Source organism: Polypterus senegalus, chromosome 18 (assembly GCF_016835505.1).
Source record: "Polypterus senegalus isolate Bchr_013 chromosome 18, ASM1683550v1, whole genome shotgun sequence".
Lineage (NCBI taxonomy): Eukaryota > Metazoa > Chordata > Cladistia > Polypteriformes > Polypteridae > Polypterus > Polypterus senegalus.
The window spans coordinates 58,848,619-58,862,019 of NC_053171.1; the positions used below are offsets into that span (position 1 = coordinate 58,848,619).

General features: G+C 39.7%; 1 protein-coding gene across 2 annotated transcripts in view; it reads right to left on the reverse strand.

Moving 5' to 3' along the window:
• LOC120518885 (SLAM family member 9-like) overlaps positions 1–13,401 on the reverse strand; it is a 99,715-nt gene that overhangs the window by 41,860 nt on the left and 44,454 nt on the right. The gene's annotated exons all lie outside the window — the stretch shown is intronic.

Sequence of the window (13,401 nt, forward strand, 5' to 3'; positions counted from 1 at the left end):
TGTGAGTTTGAGTGTGTGGGTGTGTTGGTGTGCATGTATGTCTGTGTGTATGTGTATGTGTGTGGTTTTGTCAGTTTTACTATAAAAACAATTAAACACCCGTTATTTGAGAAGCAGGGATATTCTGATTATTCTGAACCATGATCACCGATAAACATTCAGAAGAATCAGCGCTATTCTAGTGTTTTCCTCCATAACATCCTTTCAGCAAACAGGACTTATATCCTTGATTAAACAGATTGCCCAATAATGAAATGCTGCCAACATGGAATAACAGAAATCACCGGGCGGGTTTCGGTCAATGATAAACCAGCGTCTGTTGAGGTGAAAAAATGGGAGGTACTGCGGTTGCTATCAATATATCCTGGTAACTCAGCTTTAGAGAAAAATCTGTTTTATGGGGTGAAAAAATAATCGCCCTTGACAGATACGCTTAATCAGTAGTATGTGCGACCCACGATTTGTGAGTTTGAGTTTGTGTGTGAGCGTGTACATGCTTGTGTGTGGTTTTGTCAGTTTTACTATAAAAACAGTTAAACATCAGTTATTTGTGAAGCAGGAATACTCTGGTCATTTTGATCCCTGATAAACATTTAAAAGAAACAGAGCAACTCCAGTGTTTTCCTCCATAACATCCTTTCAGCAAATGGGACTAAGTTTCTTGCTGAAGCAGATCGCCCTTTAATGAAATGCTTGCAATACGGAATAACAGATATCACCGGGTGGTTTTGGTTAATGATAAACCAGTGTCTCATGAGGTGAAAAAAATGGGACGTATTGCAGTTGCGATCATTGCTTTCCGGTAACTCAGCTTTTGAGAAGAATCTGTTATGGGAGGGACAAGAGGGAGCGAGTAAGGCGGGTGGATTGAGCCGGGGCAGGACAGAGCGGGGCGAGGAGGCAGGTATCCGTGCAAGCGTTTTAAATAATGAAAGTAAAAAAGTGGTTTGAAATCAAGGACCCCCAACCAAGATGGCTTACGAAACAAAACGTGACAGACAGGCATATGTTAATTGTATAAAATATGCACAATAATGACAACAGTGTTGAAACAATGGTGAAGCGAAAGGGAGATGCTAATCTTGGGTGGCCGCGTTATGCCTGCCCGTATCTCCCAACGGATGTACATATCTGAGTGGATGTATCTGAACCAATATATATATATATCTGAATGGATGTATCTAAACCGATGTATATATCTAAACCAATATATATATCTAAACTAATGTATATCAACCAATACATTTATCTCAACCAATGTATATATTGAAACGGATGTATCTCAACCAATGTTTATATATCAGAATGGATCTATGCAAACCAATTTATATATATCTCAACCAATGTATCTAAACCAATGTAAATATATATATATCTGAACGGATGTGTGAAAGCTGATGTATATATTCAAACCAACGTATCCGAACTGATATATATATCCGTACCAATGTATATATTGTCGGGGATGCCAGGTGCCATGACCCGGCCGGGACGCCAGGAGGGACCGGAAGAGGGTCAGAGCCCTGCCTGGATCTCGTGGGGTTCGCCTTCCGGGTTGCTTTGGGGGCCACGGGTCAAGGGCATGGAAGCCTTTCCCTGTAAGGGCCCGTGGTCACCGCCAGGAGGCGCCCCGATGTCTTGGAGACCTGTTGTCCCAGCACTTCCGCCACACCAGGAAGTGCTGGGGGAAAGACCTTGGGTGCTACCCGGAGGGCTGTCAGGAGGACAGCCGGCACTTCCGCCACGCTGGAGCGTGGCCAACGGAGGAATGCCGGGAATACCTGCTGCTCATCCGGGCACTGTATAAAAGGGGCCGTCCTTCATACATTCGAAGCTGGAGTCGGGTGGAAGCAGGACAAGGCAGGAGCAGAGAGGATGAAGGCGGCCCAAAGAAAGGCATCGTGAGGCCAGGACTTTGGGATAGGGGTTTGTGCACTTGTGTGGGTCTGTGTGACCAAAGGACTGGGGTCTTTGTGACCAAACGATTTGTAAATAGTGTAAATAAACGTGTGGTGGTTGTGTAAAACAAGATGTCTGCCTATCTGTGCCCGGGTGCCGTTGACAATATTTATGAATCAATCTTTTTGTCCTGAACAGCCCCTCATAATATATATATATATATATATATATATATATATATATATATATATATATATATATATATATATATATATATATATATATATATATATATATATATATATATATATATATATATATATATATATATATATATATATACATACTGTGGAGAACTGCCGGCTTCCCATGCCGGTCCTCATGCCCAGGCCGCCAAGAGGAGCTCTCCCGACAGCTGGATCGTGCACCGAGGTCCAGCAGGGCCTTATGGACTCTGTAGTGTTTATACACAGCCTTGCTGGATACCTTGGGGACCACCCAGAGTCGCTGTGGGGGGACTTGTGGGCTCTGTTGTGCCTTATGACCCGGAGTACGCCGCGGACGGGAAGGAATGGTGTGCTCCGGGTGAAGTAAAAGACTGATTGCCCTGACCCGGAAGGAATAAGGAACTGTGGACTGCTGGGACAGGAACACCTCCGGGTCAGGGGCTATAAAAGGACGGTGCCTCAGTCCAGACACTGAGCTGTGCTGGGTGGGAGAGGAGCAAAGTGTCTGGGCGAGGAGGAGTGATTATTGTAGTTAGTGGATTGTTTATTTAGTAGTGAAATATAGAAGTAGTGTGGAGGGTGCTTTGTGCATGTTCTGTGAAGAAATAAAGAAGTCTTGGACTTTTACCTGGAGTCTGGAGTTGTACCTGAGGGTTCAAGGGAGCACTAGCGCCCCTACTGCCACAATACATATATATATATATATATATATATATATATATATACATATCTATACTAATAAAAGGCAAAGGCCTCACTGACTGACTGACTGACTGACTGACTGACTGACTCACTCACTCACTCACTCACTCATCACTAATTCTCGAAGTTCCCGTGTAGGTAGAAGGCTGAAATTTGGCAGGCTCATACCTTACAGCTTACTTACAAAAGTTGGGCAGGTTTCATTTCGAAATTCTACGCGTAATGGTCATAACTGGAAGCTATTTTTCTCCATTTACTGTAATGGAGTTGAGCTCGAAAGCCGTGGGGGCCGGAGTTTCGTGTGACATCATCACGCCTCCAACGTAATCACATGAACTGACTGTCAACGCAGAGCGTAGAAAACCAGGAAGAGCTCCAAAAAGCGATGAAGAAAACATGCATTATATAATTGAGAAGGCAGCGAAACAATAAGAAGCGAGCGACTGACATATACAACCATATTCATGAGTGCTGCTACTCGGAAACAAAGCAAGGTGTAAACCTAAAGTTTAAATTAAGTTCATAGACAGGCTGCCGCTGGCATTTGTCATGCCCACAGGTAATGCGGGATACAAGTTTAATGAGAGGACGCAAAATATAAACGAGAGTTTTGATCACTTTGTAACTAAGTTAAAATTGCCACCAAATACTCACAGAAAAATCCACAAGTTAATACACATGCTGTCTCTACAGTTTCTCCACACTGAATCCTCCAGGCACTACTTACAAAAGGTTACATTGACAATCGTGTTATGTTATTTTTAAAATGTTTCCTTTTCAAAGCACAAGCACAGCTGAGAAGCTTTAATGCATGTGCTTCATAACGCATTAAAAAATCACGCATTTAATCACAGTTTGCAATACAAGCAAAGGGGAACTTCTGTCAATGCATGATTTCCTGGTACACAGATTACATTGATCAGCGCTTCCCGATTCATTTTACCTTCTCACCCCCTTGGTTTGAGAAGAAGTATGAAAAAATATGAGGTTAACACAGAAAAACAGATCACCAATTGAAGCTTTATGAATAATCGATTCGCCATCAATAATTGTTTTGGTAAAGCCATACTCAGTGTAATCCTCCTTCCATTTTATAATTTTTCCGCCACTAGCCATGATTAAAAGAACGGTAAAAAGTAAGAGCTGCGAGGTGACTTATTCAGGCAGGCAGGCTGCTCAATAGCTCAATTTGGAAATAAGTAGGTTCTATTTTGTCAGAATCAGAAATCAGAAATATCTTTGTTAGGAATGGAAGTTGAATTTAGTCTTTAAATTTCTATGGTCTATATAAAGTCAGCGCTTTATATATTCTGACGCTGACTTTATATATTCAAGTTTTCACTTTATATATTCCAGGGATGACTTTATACATTCAAGTTTTGACTTTATATATTCCAGCGCTGACTTTACATATTCAGAAAAAAGTTTTGACTTTATGTATACCGACGCTGACTTTATATATTCAAGTTTTATTATATATATAATAAAAGGCAAAGCCCTCACTGACTGACTGACTGACTCATCACTAATTTGGCAGGCTTATTCCTTACAGCATACTTACAAAAGTTAAGCAGGTTTCATTTCAAAATTCTATACGTAACGGTCATAAACGGTCAACAACATCCGCCATGTTGAAGTTTCTTATTTATGGCCCCATCTTCAGGAAATTTGGTAGGCGGGTTCCTGCGCTAACCGAAACCGCTGTACTTACTTATTTCGATGGTATGACGCCACTGTTGGCCGCCATATTGAACTTTCCAACGTCACCAATTTTCAAACTTCCCGTGTAGGTAGAAGGTTGACCCCATCTTCACGAAATTTGGTAGGTGGCTTTCCTGCGCTAATCAAAACTGATGTACGTACTTATTTTGGTGGTATGACGCCACTGTCGGCCGCCATATTGAATTTTCCAAACGTCAATAATTCTCCAATTTCCCGTGAAGGTAGATGGCTGAAATTTGGCAGGCCCATTCCTTACAGCTTACTTACAAAAGTTAAGCAGGTTTCATTTTGAAATTCTACGCATAACGGTCAACAACATCCGCCATATTGAACTTTCTTATTCATGGCCCCATCTTCACAAAATTTGGTAGGCGGCTTCCCTGCGCTAACCGAAACCAATGTACATACTTATTTCGGTGGTATGACGCCACTGTCAGCCGCCATTTTAAACTTTCCAACGTCACTGATTCTCCAACTTCCCGTGTAGGTAGAAGGCTGAAATTTGGTACTTATTTCGGTGGTATAATGCCACTGTCGGCCACCATATTGAACTTTTAATGGAAACCGATGTCCGTACTTATTTCGTTGGTATGACACCACTGTCGGCCGCCATATTGAACTTTCCATCGTCACTAATCCTCCAACTTCCCGTGTAGGTAGAAGGCTGAAATTTGGCAGGCTCATTCCTTACAGCTTACTTACAACAGTTAAGGAGGTTTCATTTCGAAATTCTACGTGACGGTCATAATGGTCAACAACGTCCGCCATGTTGAACTTTCTTATTTACGGCCCCATCTTCACGAAATTTGGTAGGTGGCTTCCCTGAGCTAACCGAAACCAATGTATGTACTTATTTTGTTGGTATGACACCACTGTCAGCCGCCATATTGAACTTTCCAACATCACTAATTTTCCCACTTCCCGTGTAGGTAGAAGGCTGAAATTTGGCAGGCTCATTCCTTACAGTTTACTTACAAAAGTTTAGCAGGTTTCATTTCGAAATTCTACGCATAACGGTCATAACGGTCAACAACATACGCCATGTTGAACTTTCTTATTTATGGCCCCATCTTCTCGAAATTTGGTAGGCGGCTTCCCTGAGCTAACCGAAACCAATGTACATACTTATTTCAGTGGTATGATACCACTGTCGGCCGCCATATTGAACTTTTCAACAGTCTTTGTTACTTATGGGCCCATCTTCAAGAAATTTGGTACACGGGTTCCCAACGTTAACTGAATCCTACTTACGTACATATATACATCCATAGCCTGCAGCTTGGCCGCCGTGTGAGGTGCCGTTGGGTCCCCCATCCCAACGCCTCCCACGTTGTTGGCTGCCTGCCTATTTAAGGCCATCCGTCACTCCGGTCTCTACACTCCCTTCCTTGCTTCGCCACGGACCTACTGATAACTACAGCTTTTTTGTTTAATCCACGGCTTCTCTGCTGTTTTATTGTTTGTTTATTATAATTATAGTTATTGTGTAGGTATTTTCCACTTACTTTACATTGCTCAGGTACCCATTTCCTTTATCATTCCAACCCCCATTACCATGTCTATCGAGATGATCATATTACACGGCCATATCAGTCTCACTCTATATTTCAATTCAGTTCAGATATCCGGAGGAACATTGTGTCTTATGTATTGAATGACTGGGACAGGTTCAAGGTGTAGACTGATGACGGTACAGGAGATAATTATACTACACAGGAGCACTAGAAGAGTGAAATGCTTAAGCCCTTCACCTATGGTTCTGCATGTGAGTGGCCAAATATTTTACACCTTCCGACAACCGCCAATGCCTCTTAAACATCTTAGATTCACAGGTGATGATTTCAGTAGTGCACACTTTGATGTTTATGAATGTTTAAACTCTCAAAAGCTGGATGTGATTTTATCGATGAAACCGGTTATGTGCTTACAACGCTTGACAGATGCCGAATGTCACTTCAACACAACAAATCCTGCAAATACTTTTGTAATTGAAACAAACCATGACACTCAAACCGATTATGACAGCAGCAATCCAAGCTGTGAGATTTGAGACAAGATTACTGTTTACATGGCCAACTGTACGTTGCATCCTTAAGAGTAAGTTCAGCGCACAGCTTGGTCATGTTACAACCGGAGGGCCGAACTGACAACATGGTATACAAAGAGATCCTTAACAAATAATTATTGACATATTTTCCCTCAGTTTAAAAAGTTTAACTTTTCTTCTTAATAAAAATTTTAATGCAGTACTTCGCCGCTGCGAAGCGCGGGTATTTTGCTATATATATATATGCCAGCAACACTCCTGACAATGACAACACAATTACATTGACAATCATGTTACGTTATTTTCAAAATGTTTCCTTTTCTTTTTCATAACTTCTTTAACACACTATTTCTCCTCTGCGAAGCACGGGTATTCTGCTATATATATATATATATATATATATATATATATATATATATATATATATATATATATATATATATATATTTACAATCATATGAAAAAGTTTGCGAACCCCTCTTAATTCGTTGCATTTTTGTTTATCATTGGCTAAACTTTCAAAGTAGCAAGTTCCTTTTAATATATGACATGCCTTATGGAAACAGTAGTATTTCAGCAGTAACATTAAGTTTATCGGATTAACAGAAAATATGCAATATGCATCATAACATAACTAGACATAAATTTGTGCACCCCAATAGAGATATTACATCAATACTTAGTTGAGCCTCCTTTTGCAAATATAACAGTCTCTAGATGCCTCCTATAGCCTTTGATGAGTGTCTGGATTCTGGATGGAGGTATTTTTGACCATTCTTCCATACAAAATCTCTCCAGTTCAGTTAAATTTAATGGATGCCGAGCATGGACAGCCTGCTTCATATCATCCCATCGATTTTCGATGATATTCAAGTCAGGGGACTGTGATGGCCATTCCCGAACATTGTATTTCTCCCTCTGCATGAATGCTATTGTAGATTTCGAACTGTGCTTTGGATCATTGTCTTGTTGGAATATTCAAACCCTGCGTAACTTGAATTTTGTGACTAATGTTTGAACATTATTCTGAAGAATTTGTTGATATTGGGTTGAATTCATCTGACCCTCAACTTTAACAAGGGTTCCATTCCCCAAACTATCCACACAACCCCACAGCATGATGGAACCTCCACCAAATTTGACAGTGGGTAGGAGGTGTTTTTCTTGTAATGCGGTGTTCTTTCGCCATGCAAAGCACTTTTTGTTATGACCAAATAACTCAATTTTTGTCTCATCAGTCCAAAGCACTTTGTTCCAAAATGAATCTGGCATGTCAAAATGAACATTTGCATACAACAAGCGACTCTGTTTGTGGCGTGAGTGCAGAAAGGGTTTCTTTCTCATCACCCTGCCATACAGATGTTCTTTGTGCAAATTGCGCTGAATTGTAGAACGATGTACAGCAAGATGTTCTTGCAGGTCTTTGGAGGTGATCTGTGGGTTGTCTGTAACCATTCTCACAATCCTGCGCATATGCCGCTCCTGTATTTTTGTTGGCCTGCCAGACCTGGGTTTAACAGCAACTGTGCCTGTGGCCTTCCATTTCCTGATTACATGCCTTACAGTTGAAACTGACAGTTTAAACCTCTGAGATAACTTTTTGTAGCCTTCCCCTAAACCATGATATGGAACAATCTTTTTTTTCAGATCTTTTGAGAGTTGCTTTAAGGATCCCATGCTGTCACTCTTCCGAGGAGAGTCAAAAGTAAGCACAATGTGCAATTGACCACCTTAAATACCTTTTCTCATGATTGGGCACACCTGTCTATGAAGTTCAAAGCTTAACAAACTAATCCAACATATTTGGTGTTGCAAGTAATCAGTATGGAGCATTTACATGCATTCAAATCAGCAAAATTACAAGGTAACCCAAATTTGTGCACAGCCAGTTTTTCACATTTGATTTAATTTCATACATTTAAATACAGCTTCACTAAAAATCTTTGTTCAGAAAACACTACCACTGTTATCTTTTTTTGTTGAAAGTAGAGTAAATTATTATGCAGGCTGAGAGGTTTTACCAAACGTTTTCATATGACTATATATATACTGTATATATATATATATATATATATATATATATATATATATATATATATATATATATATATATATATATATATATATATATATATATATATATACAAAAGAGCCAAGGTTTTTGTCCAGTCTTTTGACAAACCAGTCAGGTTTCAGTTGTGCTGAACAGAAACTGAACAAGAAAAGCCGATATCTACTAAAGCCATTGGCAGAGGCCATGATCTGCTATGGTAGCTGGTGTACTGACTTTATGACTCCAGGGGACCTCCTGTCTTAATGAGTTTACAGGCCAATCATTATGAAATACTGAAACGACATGTTTAGCATCCAAAGCTAGGATTTGTGATGTTGATGCTCTTGCTTTACATGTCAAAAATTATGACAGTATTATGCTGAAGTATTGTCCAATATTGTATTGTATTTTACAGTTGTTTCTCAGAGTTTATTTTTAGTTTAGTTATCTGCAAAATCATTGGCTGCATTTTTTTTTAAAATAAGCACCAATTTGACAGGTTTAAGAATTAGAATCAGAGAAAAAACTACGTACTTGATATACAGTAGTACACAATAAATGTCCCTGTTTTAATATTTATTTACTTTAATCTTTTCACAAGAAACCCTTTGGGATATATACCATATATTGATAAAATAAGCAAAAGAGTAAGTTAATTGTAAAAAAGGCCCAGTTTTTTGGAAAAAGAAATCCACTCTCCCAATCTGGAAGGCTAGCTACACTCCTGTGACAGCTCCTGTTACAAGTTCTAACAGTAGCTGTCATTAGTCATGCAATTTGAAATTGTACAATTTGAAATTGCAATCCTGTCCATGAAATGATGGAGGGTAGCTGGATAGCAGCCAAAGTGATCTAGCAGCTAGCTAAGCAGCAACACATTGTGATATAAAGCAATGTTTCAGTTAATAAGTCTGTGAAATGCGGTACATAAAACAACAATGAATATTCTCTTGAACTGGAACCAGTCTTCTGCAAAACTGTATGAACATTATTGTATTTGTTACCTAATACATGAAAAAGTATTATTGGGAATATTATTGAACATAATAGTGCTGGAAGGCAAAAAATGAAAGTTCCAAACAAGGTGAATCGTGTAAATTGCTGACAGGAGGCAGTAAAACTCTCAGAACATTGTGGACTTATAGTTGAGTTTGTAAATAAGTATTGCTTCTAGTAATTGAAACAGTATACAGGTATGCAAGGTATGCTAAATTCTGTTCATGTATTTGCACTAGCTTCAAGTTTACCTGATTTTTGTATGAGATGTATTTTGTGTTTGACAATTCCTGTAACAGTAGAAAAAGCTGAAAGATGGGCTTACATCAATAGGAGACGCCATCCAATCCAGTACTTTGAGCTCAGCGTTGCAGGACTTGAGGAGAAGGTGAATAGCCTGCATTGCTGTAAGAAATTTTCAGATCTTGCCTAGATGTGCTTTGGGGAGACAGAGTGCACCCTTAAAGTGGTAAGGGAGGAGAATTCAGACCAGAGAATTAAAACAGGTGGTTAATGGTTAGATGTAAGTGCAAGACAACAGGTACACACTAACCAAGGCCAGGCATTTAACTATTTTCAGGAGGAGCTGAACTGTGACTCTAACTTTGCAGTGATAGGTAAGGATAAGGGCCTCAATGGATCACCTTTCAAACCAGTCCTCTGATGGCAAGGAGAAGGATTGAAAGTTGGTGACTTAATCATTAGGAAATTGAGACACAGGTTTATTCCAGAGACAAAGAGTTTTGTAAGATGCATCGTCTTCCAGGCTCACAGGTGGGAGACTTTTTTAGAAGGGTGGCAAGGCTCTTGAAACCAGCATTATTCTACATGTTGAAACAAATACATATGTAAGGGCAGGCTGTCAATTCTTCTATCTAAATTTAAAAAGGCAGTTGTTAACCTGAGGAATGAAACTGAATATGGTGGTCTGCTCTCTAATGCTGCAAGGCTGCAGTACCACACATCAGTCCAGTAAAGATTGAGGAGATCAGAAGGTTTAACACTTGGCTCAGACCTTCTTGTAGGATAGAGGGGCATAGGTTTACAGCATATTGAAACTACTATAACAGATATGACTTGTTCTGCTGAGATGGGTTACATTTGAACCAGACAGGCATCAATGTATTGTGGAAGTATTTAAGTAACTAGGGAATATGAGGGTTGGACAGGAAGTTTAGTATTGGCCAGGTTTAGGACACACAATAATTACAATTATGCAAAAAAGATATTTAAAACAGTAAAAAGATATTAAAATATGCTTGTCTTAATGCTAGAAATATCCATCCTATAGGGTCACGGGGGTCTACTGGAACCAATCCCAGCCAACACAGGGCACAAGGCAGGAAACAAACCCTGGGTAGGGCGCGAGCCCACCACAGTGCTAGAAATATCCATCCATTATCCAACCCACTGAATCCAAACACAGGGTCACGGGGGTCTGCTGGAGCCAATCCCAGCCAACACAGGGCAGGAACCAACCCACCACAGGACACACACAAACACACTAGGGCCAATTTAAAATCACCAATCCACCATGTCTTTGGACTGTGGGAGTAAACCGGCACACCCGGAGGGAGCCCACACAGACACGGGAAGAACATGCAAACTCCACTCAGGGAGGACCCGGGAAGCAAACCCGGGTCTTCTAACTGCAAGGCAGCAGCGCTACCACTGCGCCACCATGCCACCTAGTGCTAGAAACATTACAAATAAAATTAAAAAGTTGAATTTATATATATCTTTTCATAATTATATCATAGTAATAACAAAAACCTGGGTAAATAATAGAGATAGGGGTGAGTATAACAAACAGGTACACATTAGGAAGGTCAAGCAAACCAAAAAAGTTGTTGAATCACTATTTATGTAAAGCAGAATTTAAATTTAAGTTTTCTTTAACTGGATAAGAACGCATATTCTTGTTAGGAGGTTTGGATTCAACTGGAATGCATTTAGGATAGAGATTATACATTAGATGGATTGAAGGAGTTGTATGTTTTCCATTTAACACTAGAATTACCAGAGTCTACGAAAAAACTGGTAGATCCGGCCCACCTTAAATCCGTTTGCACCTCTCCAGCGTCTTTTGTCCCCTAAATGTGTTGATAAAGACAAGCTGCAAGCAGCCAGCTATTCCACCCCCCCACCAACTTAGAATGTGCACAAACTTCTCCCAGCTCATGCCTTGATTGGTTATGTGGGAGTGAAGAGGAATTTTAGTGTGGAAATAATAGATTGTTATTTGGAACACATGCATTTCATTTGTGTTCCATTTCTACAGTAATCTGTGTAAACACATTTTAAAACAGAAACGTTTTTTCATATTTTAGTAGTAAATAACAAAATATAGGCATAAACTATAATATATAATGTATGAAGCCAGACGTCCAAAGATCAGGTAAACACTTAACACAGTAAAGTAAAGGTTCAAAGAAAAGACAACAGCTTTTGTAGCATAGTGGTAAGATTTGCAGACTTGTAATCAAGAGTCCTTGGTTCGATCCTGACACATTCCTATATTTGCCATTTTCAGTACTGAGCTGCTCTTATTGTTAGTATTATACAGTACACACATACACTTGGTTTGCGTTTGTAACACACGATGTACATTTATAGGACTTGTAAAAGTTACCTTTTTTCACTTTTATTCTCTCTAAATCATGATCACGATACATACTAAAGGGATCTGACGCTGTTAATTTTAATTTAAAACTGGGAATAACTGGAGATATGAGTGGTGTTTTGAGACAATGGAACTGGACATTCTCTCATCTGGAGGGATTAAAGCTAACACACAAATGCTGGCAAATCTGCCTTCTTTGTATCTCACCGTCACTTGATTTTTTATTCAGTTTTATTGAGTGTTCCTGCCACGCTGAATTAGTATGCACCTTATGGTCTATGATGTCAAAAAAAAAAACCCAAAAAAACAGAGACATAGGTATATATCCATCCATTTTCCAACCCGCTGAATCCGCATAGGTATATATGATATTTGGAATTATTCGTTGTATGACCTGTATAGTACATTTCTGAAAACTTTGTGGCACGGATGCAACATTATTCATATTATTCATATTATTCATATTCATTCGCTAACATCTTGCGGTTTGTAATCAGTGACCAGGTGTTTTTTTCTCCAATCTTGCCAGTCCCCACATGTTGCTGTATGCTGTTTCTTTTGTACTCCAGGACATGCAGAGGAAAGAATAGTACAGAGCAGAAACTTCAGTGCTATATACAATCATCAGATTCAAATGTTAACAGTTCACATACATGCAAGGATCGTCCTTCCTACATTTACAACGTGTGTACCTGTTACAATGTACACACTTCTCTATGCTGTGGTTTCTATTACACACCTGAAAGAAAGAGACAATATATGTGAAAACATCATCGCACTAATACAATATTATTTGAAAATGAACAGCGTCAGATCGGGTGTCAATTTATGCTGGCAGTGTTACTTAGAGTCAGATCAGGAGGGACGGGGTGGGTGACACTGACTAAGTTTACTTTCCTGGGGAAAGCGGCTGTCTGGAGCAAAAGCTTATCGATGTTGAATCCTCCTTTTCTTTTTCCATTGCCTTTTTTAGTAAGATGTGACTACGAAGTTCCTCTTCAAGCTGAGCCATGAACATTCTTCTTTTCTCAGTGGCCCCCGTGCATGCCTTGCACAGTACACATGCGTTGCTCACTGCCAGCATGTTGTAGCACACAGCAACTGGCCACCTGCATGTTCTTGTGCGCACTGT